Below are 19,204 nucleotides of genomic sequence, written 5' to 3'. Positions count from 1 at the left end.
GAATAAGTCCTTGGTATCGATAATCAAATTTCCTGTGTCATTATCGGCAGTGGTCTTGACAGGTGTTGCAGTAAACCAGCATGACAGCAAAGTGGGCAAACACCTTGCACGAACTCTCTTTAAAAAGTATATATATTTTTTTCTTTTAATGATCCATTATTTGCTGAGCTGTCCAGTGCCAAAAAATGAAATGAAATGAAATGAAATGAAATGAAATGAAATGAAATGAAATAAAATAAATAAAATAAAATAATAAAATAAAATAAAATAAAATAAAATAAAATAAAATAAAATAAAATAAAATAAAATAAAATAACATAAAATAAAATAATAAAATAAAATAAAATAAAATAAAATAAAATAAAATAAAATAAAATAAAATAAAATAAAATAAAATAAAATAAAATAAAATAAAATAACAGTATTTCTGGTTAGATGACCAAAAGAGTCTGGCTCACCACATTCAGACAGCGAAATAAAAGTGTACAAGGAAACCTACGAGCACAGAGCCCAGGCACACCAAATGATGCTGCCAAATGCCTGAGATGCTGAGACCATGAGAAAATCCACTCCACACCTTGTTCTTGTCCAACCTGGCAAATCGAGCCGCAGAGCTTAAAAGTGAGAGACGGCACCCACGCTTGTTTCTGTGGGTGAGGAGCGAAAACAAAGCCGTTAACCCTGCCCACCACGCAGTGGCCGTAGGAGCTGGCACCGCAGCACCTGCTGCCGTGTGAGCAATGCCCACGTCCTCACCGCAGAGCGAGAAACCGCGGTGCAGAGACCTCGCCGGGCTTCCTGCCGCCACCTCATTCACCGCTGGGGACGGCAGGAGGTGGTGGGACGGGGCCAGGGCCAGGGCTATGAGAAGAGAACTCTGCTCTGTTACCAGAAGAGAGGAGAGGACGAAAACACTGAAAAACCATCTTCAGAAAGGCCAGCAGGACGCAGAAGGGTTGGTGACAGAAAGAGATCCAGTCCCAAAGACCTTCGCTCTGCACAGCACCAGGAGAAACCGTAAGGACTGCAGGGGTATTTCTGTTGTCATTTCTCTGGGGGGCTTTATGGAAGCAGGGCTTGCTTGGCTTTCTAGTGTCAAGAATCGAGGCTGGTTTAACACCACTCCATAGCTTCTGGAAGGAACCCATCTGTGCAAAACAAGCGTGAGACGGCACCAAATCAGGGCTTCCCACTTCCACTGGTGCAAGTGCTTTGCACGCATTTCCCACAGGTTCGTGGCAGATGAGCAAAGCACTGAAGTCAGGCTTAGTTTTCCTCCTGGGATCAATAAGTCACCTCCAAATTTCTTTAATCTCAGCTAGACTGTTCCCATCCGACACTTGCTATTTGTGGGGAGTGGGTGGCTGTGTGAGCTGGTGCTTCTGCTCCCTGGAGGAATGATTGACACCACGTAAAAGAGCTGCACTGAAAAAGATGAGAGAAGAGTTGTTTGGGCTGATATTTGTGAAGCATTTCCAATTTGCAAGCACAGTCAGGAGTGGTGCTGCAGGAATCCCTGTGCTTGTAACCAGAAACTGGTGTCACTGCGGGCCAGGCAGGTGCAGGTTGTGCAGGCGGGCAGCTCATCTTCATCTCATGGTCTTTCCAAGCATCAAAAGCAGGCTGGTGCAGGTCCTGAGAGATTCTCTGCATGTTCTACTGTGCAGGAAAGTGAATTTCCAGGGAAGATGTTAGCAAACCTTCTTCCCCAACTCCTGTTCTACAGCTTGAGGTTAGCAAAGTGTGAGCTCTTCAGTGTAACTACTTGAAGAGATTGTCTTTGCTTCAGGAAATTGGAAGACATTTTTATGTGTTCTGGAGAGGCAGAGCACCTAGTAAGTGGAAACAAATACAGCTGTCGTTCCTTTGGAGTATAACCCAGTAAGTGGAAACAATAGCCGGGAGCTTTGTGAAAGCAGGGCAACGCAGCCTTGGGCTTAGTAGTTGTATGCTTTGCTTGCACTTCACATTACATTTCCAAATCAATTTCCTCTCAATAGCTACCCATCTGAGATATTTGGGCCCATTAGGGTTCAGCCTCGATGGCTTCCCCCACAGCAGTTGCAGAGGAGGCTCAGCTGGCGCCTGCCAAGGTTCCCACAGGAGACATCAGTGAGCACACCAGCAGGCGGGGAAGCTCTGCCAGTGTCACCAAAAAGAAAAGGAAAATAAAAAATAAAAAAAAATGAATGCAGCAGAGAGCAACACCAGCACCATGTGGCTCCCACCATGATTGGGCTGTCCCCATCGCCACAGGACCACAGATGACACCAGCAAATGGCCTTGGTCTTGCTCTCTGGGCTGGGATCGGCTCTGGCCTCAGCACCTTCTGCCCAGCCTATGCAGAGCTCGGGTAGCAGTGGGGCTTGCAGAAGATAGAGAAGCAGAAATGGTTAAAAAATTGAAAGAAAAAGCAGGTAGAGCTGGTTGGCTGAAGCCAGCAGCACCAAGCTTTATTACTGAAGGGGCAGAGGAGGATGAGAACACCCAAAGTTCAGAGTAATGGAGCCACATGTTGGGCTGGCAGCTTTGCCCCAGCACAGCCCCGGGTCCCTCTCAGATGGCCACCACAGAGCACAGGAAGATAAGTGGTGACTTTGGAGATGGAGAGCAGGAAAACAGCATCATGCCCTGGAGAAGGTCCCCAGCAGGTGCAGGAGGGTGCCCCAGGACAGCCTGGCACAGAGGGCGGAGGAGGCTGCGGTAGCTGGAGGAGCCTGTGTGTGATGTGGGGAACAAGAGAATCACGGGTTTGGGGCTGATTCCATTGGGATTGGAGTAAATCAGGAGCAGGCCACGGTTCAAGAGCAGCAGAAAAGGAACAAGCTCTGAGTCATGGGGAAAATCTCAAAATCAAAATTAAAACAAAATTGAGAACTTGGTAAAAAGTTTTGAGACTCACGAGGATGGGCCTTTTTCTTTGCGTCCTACCACGTGGAACCACCGGGGTCGTCACAGCCAAGGAGGCAACTGCTGCCAGATCTATTGCAAACCACCGAAGTCAGCAGAAGACCAAAGCAGTCTTGCTGCAACCTACAAGCAACATCCCTAAAACTCAGCTGACGTTTCACTGCCTACAGCCTCGGGGCACCTCAGCTCCAAAATTAAACCTTCCTTACCGGGTGCTTGCAAAGCAGGGCATGGCGCCTGGGATTAAGAGAGTGCTGAGATAAGTGAATGTTGGGTATGTCTCATAATGGAAAGGATATTTCTCTAATTGAGAGAGTTTCCTGGCTCTGATGTAACCAGGAGAATTATTTCTCAATGTGTCATCTTTACTGTTGAGCTGCAGCCACGTGCTCAGTATGGGCTCAAAATTGTCTTGCTTGCGCCATCAGCGTGGCAGTTATTTATAGGTGGCATTTACACGCCGCTGCTCTGAGCACACCTGTGACCATCCCAATTTGAGGGCACTCCTGTGCACTGGGCTCCATCAGGGACAAAACCGAGGGATGGAAGGACACAGAGGCTCTGTGGCTTCCACGCCAGCCAGCCAAGTCCCAGACTGGTGCCTCGGCCTTTCTTCTCTGCTTGCTGTGGCTCAGGGTGGGCAGAGGTGATGGGAAGCCAAGGAGAGGTGCAAAGCTTGGGGCACTCTGCATGTTTACCTGAGCTGCAGAATCATCTTGAGTTTGCAAAACAGTGACGGAAATTGCTCAGTGGCAAAATATCTATTGCTTTCTGCTTCCAGTCAGGCTAAAAATAAAATAAAACTTTGTGCCAGGCTTGTTGTTGCTGCAACCACATTCAGCCTCAGCACAGCAAGACGGGGGTGAGCATGGGCTGATACCATGCTGGTTTTTGGCAGCGCAACTCCCAGCCCCAGCCAGAACAAGGAAGGGAAGCTGGGGGTGAGCAGCCAGCCCAGAACCAATTCTCCGCAGCTCTCCATGTCCCCAGTCTCCGTCTCCTCCTCCAAGGTCTCTGCAAACAGCTCCCAGCAATGTGTATCTGAAAGGCTGGAGACAAAATCTGCTGCAATCCTGCTCCTGTAACATCCTGGCTTTGTGTTGGGGCGGGAGATGGTTGTACCCTGGGGTGGCTTCAAGCTGCCTTGTTTTTGCCAGGCTCTGTCACACAGCCTTGCCTTTCCCTGTAAAGGCAAAACTGGTGTTTTACCTTGGTTCTGATTACTCGGAGATGATTGACTTGGAAGTGCCACACAGCATGTGCTGAGATGGGGAGGGAATTGTTGTTTCACCGAGGGTGAAAGCCCACATCAGGGACCTGCCAGACAAATTGCTGGTGTGACGGGGTTGATGTGGCTCAAGGGATGCCTGACTATTGTCTGTGTGGAGCTGTGGGAATTGTGACTGGGGAACAGCAGCCAAACACGAGGTGGCTGGATACCCTACAGCAGGTTTTCCTCCACCCTGGCACAATCAGCTCCCCAGGGTGACATTTTCTGCTCCTGAGCTGCCCACCCCAGCAGAGTTGGAGCAGGGGGGGAAGGACCAAGCCCACCACCCCTGGCCCTTTAGCTGCAGCAGGTCCCACAGGCAGCGATGGGAAGGAGACATCCAAGTCTGGCAGTTTCTGCTGGGTTCTGCTGGGAGCCAAACAGGAGCAGCACAAGGCAGGCCTGGCTCTGGGTGGAGGCTGCATGCATTGTCATGATAAAGGGGAAAAGGGAATAGTGGAGGAAAGGAGCAAGCCAAGTACTTTAGAGGAACTGCTCGGGTATGGCCATGAGCCAGGGCATGGCTCCTGCTTCTGAGCACTGTGTGAACTCCTTCCTACCTCTGTGCTGCCCCCCTGTCCTCTGGGGACACATCCACACAGATAGCAGACTCAAACACACACGTACAGACACACAAAACTTTAGAGAGTCACTTCAAAACAGACCTTGTGAAACCCTCACATTCTTGCTGCAGGCAGTAGAAGATGCTCCCGTGGCAAAGCCACTCCTCTCCAGCGTGGCAGGACACACTCAGCACACCTCCACAGCCCACTGCCACGCTGCCAGCCAGGTCTCTGAGCACTGCAAAAGGGAAATCCCTGCAAGCATCGTGTCTCTCTGGGCTGTTTTACACCCAGCCCCCTCCATCCACTGGCTTAGCACAGGAACTTTTTAAAGTAAGGTAAAATCTCTAATATTTTGGTATTGCACCTCAGAGCTTTGGCCAGGAGGTTCAACGGTTTATCTGGTTCCAAAGCCACAGCAAGGCTCAGAAATAAGAGCAGTCCCACCAGACGGTGCGTACCCTGCTTTCTGGTTTGGGTCTGGACTTTCTGCTCCAGGTTCAGAATGAATGAGAGACATGCACCTACCCAGGGCTGGACTCAGTTTGCTGAGCCAGGAGGTTATTGTTCTGCACTGTGTGATGGGGGCGAGAACTGAGTCAACTAAGCAACTAGCAAATTTCGACTAAATAAATGGGGACTCGCCTATGCAGGCTGTGTTGTCAGCGCACTGGAAGGAGATAAGGCTCAGCTCCCACTGCAGAGATTTCACAAAAATTGATCATTTTAAACCCTTGCAATATCTAGCAGAAGTAATTATATTTCACACCTCAGATAAACAGAAAACATCCTCCAACACCTCCTGCCGTCTCTGGCAGGGTGAGTATGGAGCTGCAGTTTCCACTGGGAAAGGATGTGTGGGTCAGGGGTAGAGAAAGCACAGGATAGGGTCAAAGTAACATGCATATACTGAAATTACTCCAACTTCTACTCATTTTCTAATCAGTTCTGAGCTGAGAAGTAGATTAAGAAGAAAAAACATAATTTGAAACAATGGGCAGGAAGGCTTCCAGAATGAAAGCTGCTCATGTCAGGCTCCTGCCTCATTTTCCTTTGACCGAGCACTTCGTGCAGCCTGGTGGAGCACCCAGCCCTGCGGGAAGTGCCTCCGATGGGGGGCTGGCAGCTAGGCCAGGGTCTCCATCCTGGCCTCCCCCAGCCACGGGGCCCTGAGGGCAAGGCTTCAGAGGTGGAACTGGGGTGTCAGTGCAAGGACATGTACTGCACGTGGCCGAAGAGCTAGTGGAGGGACCTTGGAGATGCAGGAGAGTCGCCTAACTGTACGGTTTCCGAGGCTAACGCCTTTTACCCATTTACCGCAAACTACTTCAGCAGCCATTCGTTAAATCATTTCAGAAAAACACATGGAAATATTAAGCAACCAAAAAAAAATTCCACCCCATCTTTCCATTCAGTCATATATATGTATATAAACATATTTTTGAGCGGATAAAAGCAAACAACAAGGAGTTGAAGTGTCATTTGTACCTTTGCGGTCCCGGTAAAAGTTTCCCGTCCCTTCTCCGGTTGCAGGTTCACAGAGAACAGGTACAGGGGCCAAAGCTGAATCAGGAAATAATAGGTAGAGGGGAAATTCAACAACCCGTGTGTGATGGTGGCTCTGAGGTTAGGCTCATCACCGAGCCTTGGGACTGCTTCCCAGCACCTCATGCCATTGTGACCTTCAAGATAACCGCATGAGAGAGGGCTCGTCGGTGCTCTGAATCCTGAAATGACTGACTGCTTACTCAGGCAACATCCTTCTGGGCAAATTAGTCACTTTTTGTCACTCGTTCTGGTTTCTTTGCTTTCGTATTGGCTCTGTGACGTGGCACTGGCCGGCCCTGCCGTATCTTCATCACCATCTGGTCGCTCTGCTCAAAAGGGCACCTTCATCACTCGGGTTAAGCCCAAGGCTCTGCTAGGCAGTTTTGTGCATCCTGGGCTGTGTTTGCTCATTGGGGGATTTCTCCAAAGACACTTTATGTTCCTGGCTGTCCTTTGCGGCTCTTACCATTCACGCTTTCCCAGAAATCTGCCTGATTGGAGAAACAGCCACACACCTTGCAATAACTGCAAATAAATTTGCCTTTTCCACACCTCTGCAAAGTATGAATCTCACATCACCGAACATGATTACTGCAATAAATAATTCTTATTCCTTCAAAACTGACAGGCCTTAACCTTTTACTTAGGTTTGTGTTTTTCCTTTTTTGTCACTGCTCTGCCAGGAGTGAGCCTTTGGCTGAAAGTGTTTCAGGAAGGCTGGGCTGTGGTTTTGAAGATGCAACCAAACAGTTTTATCTTTTGGCTTCCCACTGGTGCCCCACGGTCACCTCTTGGCAAAGTCATGTACAGTCCCTTAATCAATTTCTGCCATCCTTGAGTCGGGCCTTGCAGCTCTCAATTTCCCTCTCACTCCGTTTTTAAACTCTTAAATGTCCAAATTCAGTGCTGAGCCCAACAGAGACATGTTGCCCCTAGAAAAGCACCCCTGGGAGATGTGTCCCCTGATGAGCCCTGCGGCACCTTCACCAGCCCTCCCTGCCTGCATGGGCCTGCCCGGAGGTGGCCTTGGCCCCCCAGTGGTGGAGGGGGACTTTCTGTGGATTTATATTGTCCTAACAGCTAGTTCCAGGCAATCTCTACTCCACATTCTCAACACGTTGGCAACTTGTGCTTTCTTCCCTCTTTTACAGTAATACAGTTTTGCAAGCAGAAAGGGCTGGTCAGGGTGATCTAGTTGACTTACTTCATTAGCCACAAGGCTTTCCTAATTTTGCTGAGATTAGGAACTACCCAAACGGGAGCCAATATTTTCCTTTTCTGTTTGACTCTAGGTGCCAGCTCAGATTCTCCATCAATCACTTACTTTAACGTGAGCCAGAGGTGTCTGAAGGCCTGCACATGAGGTACAGGAAAGGCTGGCACACAAATAACTGCTGATCTCAGCTGCAAGCCATAAATCACATGTGTGCTGTGTTACTGCGGAGTGGCAGCTCTATTCCTCAGAAGAACAGTTATGCTAACAAGTCTCATAAATAACTTTCCTCTTTATTGTCACTTGATATTGGTGTGGCAGCTTACGTCACATGCTAATGTGCAAGACCATTCACCAGGCATGAATTTGGGCAGAGCTTTTAAATCCGTTTTTTATGCTTTAGCTGCTGTAAATGGGGGATAATTCCACAAAAGAAAATGTAACTTTTTTTTTTTTTCCCCATTCATTTACCTTTCATCTGTTGTAACTTTTGAGAAACTTCATGACAACACTTCCTTTCCAGGCCATTCTGGTCTTCTGCCCATCCCCAAATGCTGCCATGCCGTGCAGGGCACATGGGTGTTAGCCCAGACACCACCTATTTGCCTCTGGGAAACACCGCGTCTGTATCTGGCTGCAGGCCAGGACTGGATTCTGCTTTCGTCACCAATTTCCTCCACGAGCATCAGCCAGTGACTCGTGCTTTGGATGTCTCACTTTACGCAGAGATGTGAAAGGGCAATGATGACACGTTCTTCTTGCTCGTGTGACTCACGTGTGATGAAACCTCTTGGAACAGGGCCCTGCGCTGGGGATGGGGCCCCCAGACTCATCCAGCCCACCCTGAGACCTGCGTGGCCACGGCTGGGAGCTCGGCCTTCCCTCGGTCCCTCCCAGCTCCCAGGGGTGGACTCGCCACCTCAGGGCCTTGCAGGTGGGGACACAAACAGCCAAAAAGACCTGGAGATGTGGCAGCACCTCCAGGCAAAAAGCCAGTCCTGACCCCAGCAGCTGTGCCTAAGCAACAAGAAGCAACTGCTTTGTTCCCTGGACACCCCCCACCCCCTGTCCTCTCCCAGGGAGGATGATTTTTGTCACCCCTCACGCCAGATGAGGGCTATGGACCTGCACAGTGACAGGATCTTCCCTTCGCAGGCCTCCTGACGGTGCGGCCTTATCAGCGCAGCCCCACAGCCGTGCTGGGCCGTGCAGCACACCCAGGCATAGACACATCAGCATTGCTCAGCACAGGAACGATAAGCCTAATGACAGAGACACCTCACGGGCTAACCACACTGGGATGCATTTATCACCATTTCTTGCAGATAAGGACCTGAACCACAAACAAACCTGGTGCATACTGCAAGTCCCGTGTGCGTCCAGCCCTGTGCACGTGGCTCGTTCTGCTTGCGCAGCAACTCCTCGTGGCAGCTTTTTTTTTTTTTTTTTTTCATTTTTTCCTTTTAAAGCATCAGTATTTCTTACAAAGAACATCCCTGAGCATTACACCCAGCTAAGCATCACTGGGCCGTGGAGGTAATTTTCTTTATCGGTTATCCCCCAAGACCAAGTCTTTAGGCCTGAAGAAAAGCCTGTTAAAAAGGCTGGCTTTACACCCTTGGCACCTCGAAATATGGGCTCATGTCAGCTGCAGGGCACACAGCCAGCTGGAGTCCAGAAAATAGGCAAACAAACCTCTGACTGCCGTCAGAGCCACACCAGAGGCTCAGCCCCTGCGGCACGTTCTTCTGACACCTCTGCTTGAACAAAGGGGTGCAGGGTGGAGGGAGAAAAGCTCATCCAAGCAGCCTGCCAGCAACAAGCTGCTACCTGGCCTCTCACCCTGCATACGTGAGCAGCACTGGAGGAACCCTCTGCACCCCTGCACCCTTGTTTTGCCTAAGCCCTGCCTCTGGCTGTGTTGTTAACCTGGGATTTCTGCTAAAGCACTAAGGCTGTGTGAAACCCAGCTTGTTTGCTTCTGAACTCAACAATAAGTCTCATTTCCCAGACTGCTGTTTTGACTGGCCAAATGGACGCTGCTATTTGAACAGTAAGGTGCTTGTTTGAATACAAAAAGCGATTGGCTAAGCTACTGCAGAGTGACGAGCTCAGATCCGATAACCTGGCTTATTTTTAAGTCTCTGCTTTGTTTATTTCAGCTAAACTCTCAGGCTCGTCCAGGAACTGGATGCTATATCCAGGACACGAGTGGAAGTGCGTCCAGCAGGCTGTGCAAACAAACTGGCCTGAGTTTCCAGCTCCCCGCCCGCAGCCCCTGAGCCCGGCACCCACACAAGAAGCCGGCCAGGAGGAGGTACCCGACCAGCAGGGAGAAAGGGTGATGGGAGAAACTGAGATCTGAAAGCTAATACAAAGCATGGGGAGAGAAACATTTTACAAGCACGGGACTGATGCTGAACTTCATCAGCTTCCCAAACGGCCCAGCTGTTTCAGCACATGTGGCTGCTTGGAGGAGTTGTTTCCCTTTTCCAAACAGAGTTAACAAGGATGCTGCCAGCTGGCAGGGAGGGAAAGGTCTCCGTGAAGAGACATCCACTCAGCAGCATCCTCCAGAAAGCCATTTGATGTGTGCAGCATGGTCAGCCACCGCATTGCACATGCTTCAGGCACGTCTCACCAGCAGCCACCAAGCGCACACTTTCCCTGAGCTCATAGCCTGCCCCGCAAAGCTGCTTTCAGTGGGTTTGCGTCAGCATTTGGTTGTTTCTTGGTCACGTCCTCATGCTACGTCAGGCTTCGGGGGATGACAGCAGCTCTGCTCCCTGCACGCAGCCTCCACTGTTGGTTTTACTCCTTCTGGAGCAAACTGCTCACACCTCGCAAGGACCAGCCCGTCCCTGTTCCTTCTCTGAACCAGCATCTCACAGCCCAGCCAAGACCAGCATTTGGCAAGGGGCTACACAGAGAAGTTGAAAAAAAGTAGGGTCACTGCTTTAGCGGGTTTGCAAGTGGGACGTAGGGGAAGTAGGGGAGGCACCATGCATGCTCCCTATTTAGAAATCGCAAGCAGAGAAGAAATCACAGTGGCGTTTGCAGAAAAGTTTCATTCCCATAATCACCATGGGCAGAAAACCAAAGCTACCAGGTCCTAGAGAGGCCCAAAAATACAGGGTGGGCTTCAGAGCACTTGATCCCAGTCACAGAAAAGGCAGAAACAGAGGCAGGATGGAGCTGGCACTGTCCAAGCCCCCTTAGCCACAGGACTCTGCAGCCCAACCCCAGCAGCCTCAGAGCTCCAGAGGAAAACCACGCTGACAAGTTTTCTGTGCCTCTCCAGCATGTTGCAGAAGCAAAAGTGTTTTGTAACACAGGTCTTAAATGCTGCCTAGAAGTTAACACAACACTTCCTCTACTGCCAATGGACACATTGCAGCGGAGCTGTTGGAAGGGATTGTGTACAGAGCTTTTGACCAACAGAAATAGAGATGAATACAAATTGGGAAGAAAAAAAAATGCCAACACTTCTATACTCTTATGAAAGGATAAGAACAATAATTATGTATGGTAGACAAGGGAAAATATGAGCTGGTTGGGCTTATTTCTGTGAACAGCAATAGAAATGAGCTTGAACACACTGTGGAAGTAGATGAGGACGTAATTCTTAATAGGTATGTATTTAATAATCCAAAGGCTGCAAGGAGATGATTAATTGCCTTTATACAGCATGCCTCAGTAAGATTTGTGCCAAGGAGGAAACAGCATTTTCCTGGGATCGATGCAACTTCACCAGTAATGTTAAAATAAATAAATAGATAAGAATGTGATCAGTAACTTTTTGAGCCCTCTCTTTTGAGAAAACCTGTACAGCCCAAGCCACGTCAGCCGCTTTAACCCCCTGGTGCTGCTCCTGCCCTGCCCCTTGCTAACACTGGGAGCGGGACCGGGGCTCGCAGCCAATGTCTCGCACAGCCGCACAAGCACAAGTGGAGAGGTGCTGTGGCTTTTATCCCTCCGTTTTCCTCCACTGGCAGGGCTTTGGCCAAGCAAAACAAACAGCAACACATACCCAGAAAAACAGCCAGGCTAATCGGACACAAAGAAAAGGGAGAACTGAGGCAGCTTGCTTTGGGAAGCGCAGAGAAAGCAGAGCCCGGAGCAGAGCCGGCATCTTCTGCCCTTCCCCACTGACCCCACCACTGTGCCCCTTCAGGAACCCTCCCGTGGATTTTGTCACATCCTCTGCTCCCAGCTCTTGTCACACTAAAGGGGACAGCGAGGGAAGGCAACAGGGCTGGCCCCAGCGGGTGCCTCATGGCAGCGGGTGCCGGAGCTGAGCGCGGCAGGCACCAAGGCCCCAGGCTACCTGCAATGCACTGATCCTGCTCCAACTTGTGCAGGGAGCAGCGGAAGGATGTCTGCAGCCCATGCCAGGTGTCAGAGCCTTCTGGCATTTCATCACCTGCTGGAAAACACCAGGAGACGTCACCAGTCCCTTCCACGACTCCTGAAGCTCTTTTAGACCTGACCCCCCCTCCCTCCTTTCCTGTCCGGGGAAGCTGATTCTGGGGAAATCATCTTTGAAATGGGAATTAGTGGGGAGGAAAGGCTGGGCTAAAGGCTTCGCTTTGGACACTGAGGAGGCTGGATGCACATACAGCAAGAGGAATTATCCCCTGGTGACAAGAAAAAGACTCAATAGTTATCAATCCATTTTTCCTAGGAACTCTTTAAAACAGGACACTGGGAATGGACCTCAGGATCGAGTGCTGTGCCCTGAAAAAGCCACTTTTCCTGCCATGTGGCATGGAGAGCAGCAGGAGGCTTGAGCTGGCTCACACACCAACAGTTTAAGCTCAGCAGCTGCTCCTCGTGGATCTGCAGCACAGCACCGTGCTGCCTGCTCTTGTAACCAAGCATGATGTGTGCATGCCTTGGGCCCCCCTACTCCCGATTTCCAACCCTGGCTCAGATAAGCAGAGCACAACACTCGCTCACCGTGCTTTTCCCATGTAGCAACAAGAGGCTGTGTTTTCTCAGGCACTGGGGCCAACCTCAAACCACAAATCTCCAGCCGAGAGCAGCACCACCACAAGCCCTTTTGATCACCCCCTTAAGACCCATCATCACCTCCACGCACAGCACCGTGCTCGGACACCATCTGCAAAGGGGCAAGTGACAGCGGCAAGCGTCAGGTCTCATCCCCGTCAGTGCTCATCGGGGGTCCATCAGAAATCTCTGCAAAGCTTCCAAGTTCTTTAGTTCTTTGGGGAATTCTCAGCACTTCCTGATTCCAGTCAGGCAATGCTTCTTACGGGAAGCAGCCTGATGATTTTGGGCACCACGGGATCCCTGGAGTCCCTCTGTGCTGGGGCCTGTGCCCACTTGGCACCGGGAGCCACCTCCTGCTGTCACGTCCCCTGGGGAAAGGGCTGCTGATGTAGCCAACCTGATTTAGAAACTGCTTTAATCAGCACAATCACTTTGTGCTGGGTCCTGTGAGTCACTTGGATGCCACTGTCCATAGAGGGGTCATCGAGGCCCTTGCCTGGGATTTTCAAAACCTCGCAGCCCGCAGCACCAGTCCCACTGGAGGTCTGTGAGGGGTTCTGAAAATCCATCTCGCCACCTGATCTGGGCTCTCTGTGTCACAGTTTTGGCTGGCTTTGCTCTTGGCAGAAATATCAAATTTGGCCTCTAACACGCACAGAAAACTTGCACCCGCACTTACAGTGCTGTAAATTCAGGCTAAATGTATTAAAGTTAAGGGAGGTGATCTTGGAGACTTAAAGCTGTCATGGGGAAAAGTCGCATCAGGCCTGTGGAGTCAACAGCCTGGCCTGCTGCCACCCTGGGCTCATTTGTAAAGTAGCCCAGAGGGATTTTTTTATGAATGTCCCATTAATGTTAACAGCTAAATCCCTGCCCTGCTCTAAAAACCTCACTCCTGTCTATGTTAGACGCAACATCTTCCTTTAATTTGCTCCCAGAGCTCACCAGCCATATCTTCTGATCATCTTGAAAACCATCCAGCTCCAATCCCCTGCCGTGGGCAGGGACACCTTCTACCAGGATGTGTCACGCAATCACCCCTTTAAGCATAAATTGTTGGCATGTTGGAGGAATCTTAAGAAAAAGGCAGTTTTGCAGATGTCTCGTTCATTTTTCAGGGTCCCTCAGCCCTCCACTTAATGCCCTATCAGTGGCTACAGGAGAGGACTGGAAACAGCAGGTTAGTGACGATATTTCTCTGGCTTTATCTGAGAGCCTCCTGTTAAGCTCAGCTCAGGAAAAAAGCTCTGCCTGTCCAGAACTCGCAGGCATATTTAGGACCACCTGAACCCCTTTGCAATGTGCTGTTTGCAGCCCAGTTAATGTTCGTCCCCCCTGTGCCCTAAGGGCCAGACCTGGGCAACAAAATAACCCAGGAGCTCAAAATGCTCAGAGCACAGCCACTCATCCATGCTGTCACTGATAGCTCCTGATGCAACTTTCACATTATTTCAGCCTGAAAAGGAAAAAATAAAAAAATCTGTGGTCCAACCACATAACAACATGCAGCGTTATCAGGGGAGATACTTCCCTTTCCTTGCTGCTGTGGTCTCTCTCTTGTTACTGGAAGCCCTGCTGTGCCTTACGAGCCACAGCTCATCACTGACAACAAATCTGGGTTACACCAAAACCGAGTCAGAATACTTGGAGGCATGAGCCAAGTGTCCTCAGCTCGCTTGGCTGACCTACGGGGCTGCAGCATGACTTAACCGCGGATGGGATTCCTTCCTAATAAATGCACCACAGGCAGCCTATTGCACACAGCGCGGCGGCAGCCAAGAACTGAGGAGGAATACTTTCTGCGTGAGTATTTAAGGAATCCTGATACTACTTTTGGTTTCAGTCGAAAACTATTTCCTCTCTTGAAGTCAGGAGTTCTCACTCGTGGCTGTGCGTGAAACCGGATGCCGGCAGGGAGGGAAGAGCAGCGTTTGCATCACTGCGCTCCAGGCAGCGCTGCCACCCGGGTGGTGAAGGGTCAGGGACTCCATCTCTTGCCCACCTTGTGTTAAATCCCTGCTTGCAGCGTGGCTGCCGATGCCCAAGCAGAGCGAAAAGCACAACTCTTAATGAGAACGCATATTCATATTTGTAAGCCACTTCAGGTCATGAACTGTCAGCTTTGGTTCATATCAAGAATGTGCTGAGAATCTGAAACTGGAAAGTAATCAAAGAGAAGCAGAAGAGTGGGCAGCTAGTAAAAGACTAATAACGGCACAGCAGCAACCCTCCTCCTGCAGAAAAACGGAAAGTGTTGTGAAGAACCGGCACAGCTGCAGCAAGAAGTCTTTCAGAAAGCCAGAATGAGTGACACAGCTCCCGGGAAGGGGGACACGGCTGAACGTTGCACAGGACAGCAGCACACGTATTAGTCACAAACTCAAATGCTGAGCTGTAGCAGATATAGAAAGGAAGGGTTAGGAGGAACAGCAAAAAAAAGTTTTCTGCATTCAGCAGAACTAAGAGAAGAAAGGGAGGCCTGCAGGGGTGTTAGTGTGGGGTTACTTTAGAGCTGCCCTACACCAGAGCAGGCTCAAGACAACACATTCAAGTGCTCACAGCTCTGACTTGCATATGATCGCTTATTTATGTGTGTCCACAGAAGACACAGGGAGCGAGGAGCCTTATCCCATGCTCCATGGGCAAATTATCACAAAATGCTGTTCTGCTGGAGGTTGCAGCAATTGCTAGAAACACCCAGCAAAGAACGGTAACTGGAGCAGGGCCAGGTGATGGCTCCCCTGCCCCTGCGATGAGCAGCAAGCAGCAGGAGATGCCACACACCCGAGGGACATCCTGTGCTGGCGCTGCTGCCTCTGCTTGCTCCAAGTGGCTGGGGACGAGCCCGGCCAGGCTGACATCCCTGCTGCTGTGTGAGGTGCTCCACAACCAGTACCACCACCGTCCTGGAGCACCTGCAGCCCTCACCTCCTGGAACCCTCCCCACCACGGCTGGGCACCTTCCACATCACAGACACGGATTTCTGTGTCCCTCTTCCCTCTCAGCAAGGATGTCACCCTGCCATGGACCAGGAAAGGAGCAGCCAAACAATTATCAGGGTTGTGCCATGCAAGATCTGTGGTCACCTTCTCTGCTTCACTTGCAGGTGCCAGGACCAGTTCTGCAGAAACCTGATGTGTTTTTTTTGTGTCCCCCAATTCCCCCCTTTTTTTTTTTAAATATGTAGGTTTGTTGGTTTTTTTTTTGTTTGTTTGTTTTTGTTTTTTGCAATTGCTCTATCCATGCTGGAGTGAAAGAGCTCAGCGGGGCCGGTGACCCTGGCCTGCCTGCAGAATCAAGCACTGTGCTGTGACAAAGAGGTCACTGAGGTTCCAAGAGCCTGTCCCACCTGAGGAATGTTTGATTCAACAGGAATTCCCCACCATTGATGCCAAGAACGTAGCATGTGGAAAAACACTTCGCCAACTTTGGCTCCAAAAATAGTTCCCGTCTCGTTATCCGTAGAGGCCAACAACTGCTATCTCAAAGAGCCTCTCTGACACACCGAGCTGGCCAGAGCTGGCCAGAGCCTCTCTGACACACCGAGACCACGCTGGCCCCTCATGGTAACTGGAGCAGGGCCAGGTGATGGCTCCCCTGCCCCTGCGATGAGCAGCAAGCAGCAGGAGATGCCATGCACCCGAGGGACATCCTGTGCTGGCACTGCTGCCTCTGCTTGCTCCAAGTGGGAAGGAAAGCTTTGTTTGGAGAAGCTGACATTTCGCTTACGTTTCCATTCCTCATGACGACAGTGAGGTTTTTCTGACATGGTGCATGCTGTACCCCTGGCTGTTGTTCAGGGCTGAAATAAACAGCAGCAGCCCCGTGCTTGCAGAAGCCTTGCCTCCTCGCTGCTGCACGGTGCCCGGCTGGCTTGCTGCAACCCCAGCCCAGGAGCTGAGCACCACCCCCCTACAAAAAGGACCAGAGCCCTAAATCCCACTTATCCAGCTTATTTCCTCCAAAGCACACAGGTGTTCATAGAAAGGGGCGGCTAACTGAGCTGCTCCACTTGTTCTGGGAGAAGTGCAGGCATAGCAGCACTGGGGGTAAAACCCACCACTAAACTTGGGAAAATAGCAGACATTTAGCCCGTGATAGTAAGGGCGCAGTGCTCCTTGTCCAACTCACTCCTTCTAGCTAGAGATGTCTCCAGGTGTGCCAGCACAGCCGACAGGGCTGCACAGCAGCGATGCCACGCTTCCAGCTGGAGATGCCATCCCTTGGATGGCTGCTTTGACATCAACCTGCTGCGGGCACGGGCAATGACAGAGGTTCTGAGGGATGGAGGGGTGCCTGCAGCCTGTGGATTAGTGCCAGGGATGTTTCTCAGAGGTGTTCGCACTTCTTGAGAAGAAAAGAGGAGAGAAGGAGGAATCTTTTCTTCAGAAACGCTCAGGTCTCACGTCAGCACTCGTAGCTGCCTTGTATTTCCCAAGAGCTCAGAGGCTGGGTGCCGAATTGTACAGCAAGCATTGCAGTTTGTGTTGGGATACTCAAGGCAAAGTGCTAAGCCCTTATGACTATAATTTGCTGCTTACAAAGGGGTTGAGCTGTTCTGAAAGCCCAGCCCAGATTATAGGTGTCAAATGCTTGAAAATCTGTCCCAGAGCTCTTAATCCCGTTTCTGGGCTCTTCATGAATGAAGCCAAGCCATTCTCAGAAGGAAAACTTGGCAAAAGCAGCCCTCCTACACTGTATGAGTAGAAACTGCACTCACAGCTGATACCAGCAGATGCCAGCTGATACCAGCAGAGCAATTAAAGCCTGTGGCAGCCTCCCTCTGCTCGGGAGGAGTGGTGATAAGGGGGCAGCAGCCAGACACAACAGGTCCCACACCGAGACACGCTTCCCAGGCTGCTCACACCTGGGTGGGAGCTGACTGCTCCCTGGCTCCACTTGAACTAAGCCTGCACGTGCCACGGAGCACGTTCCACGGCTGTCCCGAAAGCCGCAGGTCGTGCATGGGCAGGATCAGCGTGCACAAACACCTTCACCTCTGCAGAACGGGGAGCTCAGCCCTCCTCTCCCAGCAGCAGGATGTTAGCACACTGCTAGCGAGGCTGCTCAATAGGGTTGGTCTTCCCCTGGTTGTACTTGCAAGAACAATACTGGCCTGCGTGTAGCTTGCTTTTTTATTTTCTTTTTTTTTAATAGTGTCTTCTAACAGCCCTCTTTCAACAGCATACATACTGCCCATCCAAAATAAAGTCTGTTCAGCTGCTGACCCAAAAGACTTCCCCTGCATGGCTAATCCCCAAAGTCCTTTGCTCATCTCTGAAGGCCAGGCTGTATGCTCCTGACTGGCCTACCCCAGTAAATTATTGGAAAAACAGCAGGCATTTAGCCCATGCTTTTATGACCACACTGCTGCTTGTAACAATGAGTTTCCTTCATGCTAGGGATATCTTCAGGTCTATCTGCAAGGGAAAATTATTTTCTCATATATTATCTATGCTTAAATTTGACAAAGAGTCTGGCCAATGATGCATGAGCTGGAGGAGGATTGAGCTGTTATAGTCTTAGCCGTGTTGCTCAGTAAAACTGGTTGAAGTGGCTAAGAGCTAAGATGGATCTTTGCCATGAACAATCAACTTATCTGATTTACTGCTTGGAGAGCAGCAGATGAACTGATTAGAAACATGCTGCACTTGTGGCGTCTCACACATCAGTAAGTGAAATATGAAGTGACAGAAGGGCCTGAGAAGTGTTTGCCACAGGTAGACACAGCGAGTGCTGCACCAGAGGACTGATGTGAGTGTACGGGCACAGTGCTGGGAGCACGCAGGGAGCTGCCAAGTTCTCCCAGCCCAGGAGACCTCAGCAGCACCAGGTGTGCAGAGGCGTGCGCTGCAGGACAACCTCTGCTCCAAGGCCACCGCCTTTTCTCTTTAGCTTAGCACCATCTAGAGGGATGCCTCTGCAAAGCCGAGGTGCCGGGACGCACCAGCTGATGGCACACGTTGGGCAAATAACGCCCGTCTGACCACGCTGCTTTGGGGGCAGGAGAAACAGCTGGAAAGCAAAGCAACAGAAGAGCAGCTCCCTCCTCCAGCTGTCCTTCCCGTCGGGACAAACACGGGGCCATGCTGCAGCCATCCCCCTCATCCTGGGGAGCTCTTCTGTGAATGGGCAAATGTCCTCCAGAGAGGGGTGGAGGCTGTGGGTTTGGGGCAGGATTTGGGGGGGGTTGGCAGGAGGAGGATGCTGGGGGTTATTTTTTTCCCCCTTTTTTGACTTTACTTTTTAATTATAAACCACCTACAGATCTTGCATCACCTATTCCTACAGGCTGCAACTAATCCGGTGACGCAACAGGAGCCTTCTAGGCTTGAGAGCCGGCATCTTCCCTCCTGTCCATTCAAGCCCTCTTCTTTCTTCTTTTTCACAAGCACTGCACAGGAGCACATTGGGATGCCTGCTGAGGTCTCTGTGCAGAATTTCAGTTTGCAGCCCCGTGCATCAGAGCTTACTGAAAACTCCTGGCATGAAACACCGGAACCAGACCAAAGGCGAGGTGCAGTGACGTTATCTCCTGTCTATCTCACACCATGATCTTGCACTTTCTTCTGCAGCAGCCCAGGCTGCCGGCTTGCAGCACCTTGACACGCAATACCTGCTCGTCATCAGCCCCATCTCTGACCTTATACAATCCCAAGGCAAAGTCATCGAGATCAAAGTCCAGC

This window comes from Anas platyrhynchos, chromosome 18, assembly GCF_047663525.1.
Source record: "Anas platyrhynchos isolate ZD024472 breed Pekin duck chromosome 18, IASCAAS_PekinDuck_T2T, whole genome shotgun sequence".
Classification (NCBI taxonomy): Eukaryota; Metazoa; Chordata; class Aves; order Anseriformes; family Anatidae; genus Anas; species Anas platyrhynchos.
This window is presented reverse-complemented; position numbering follows the sequence as displayed.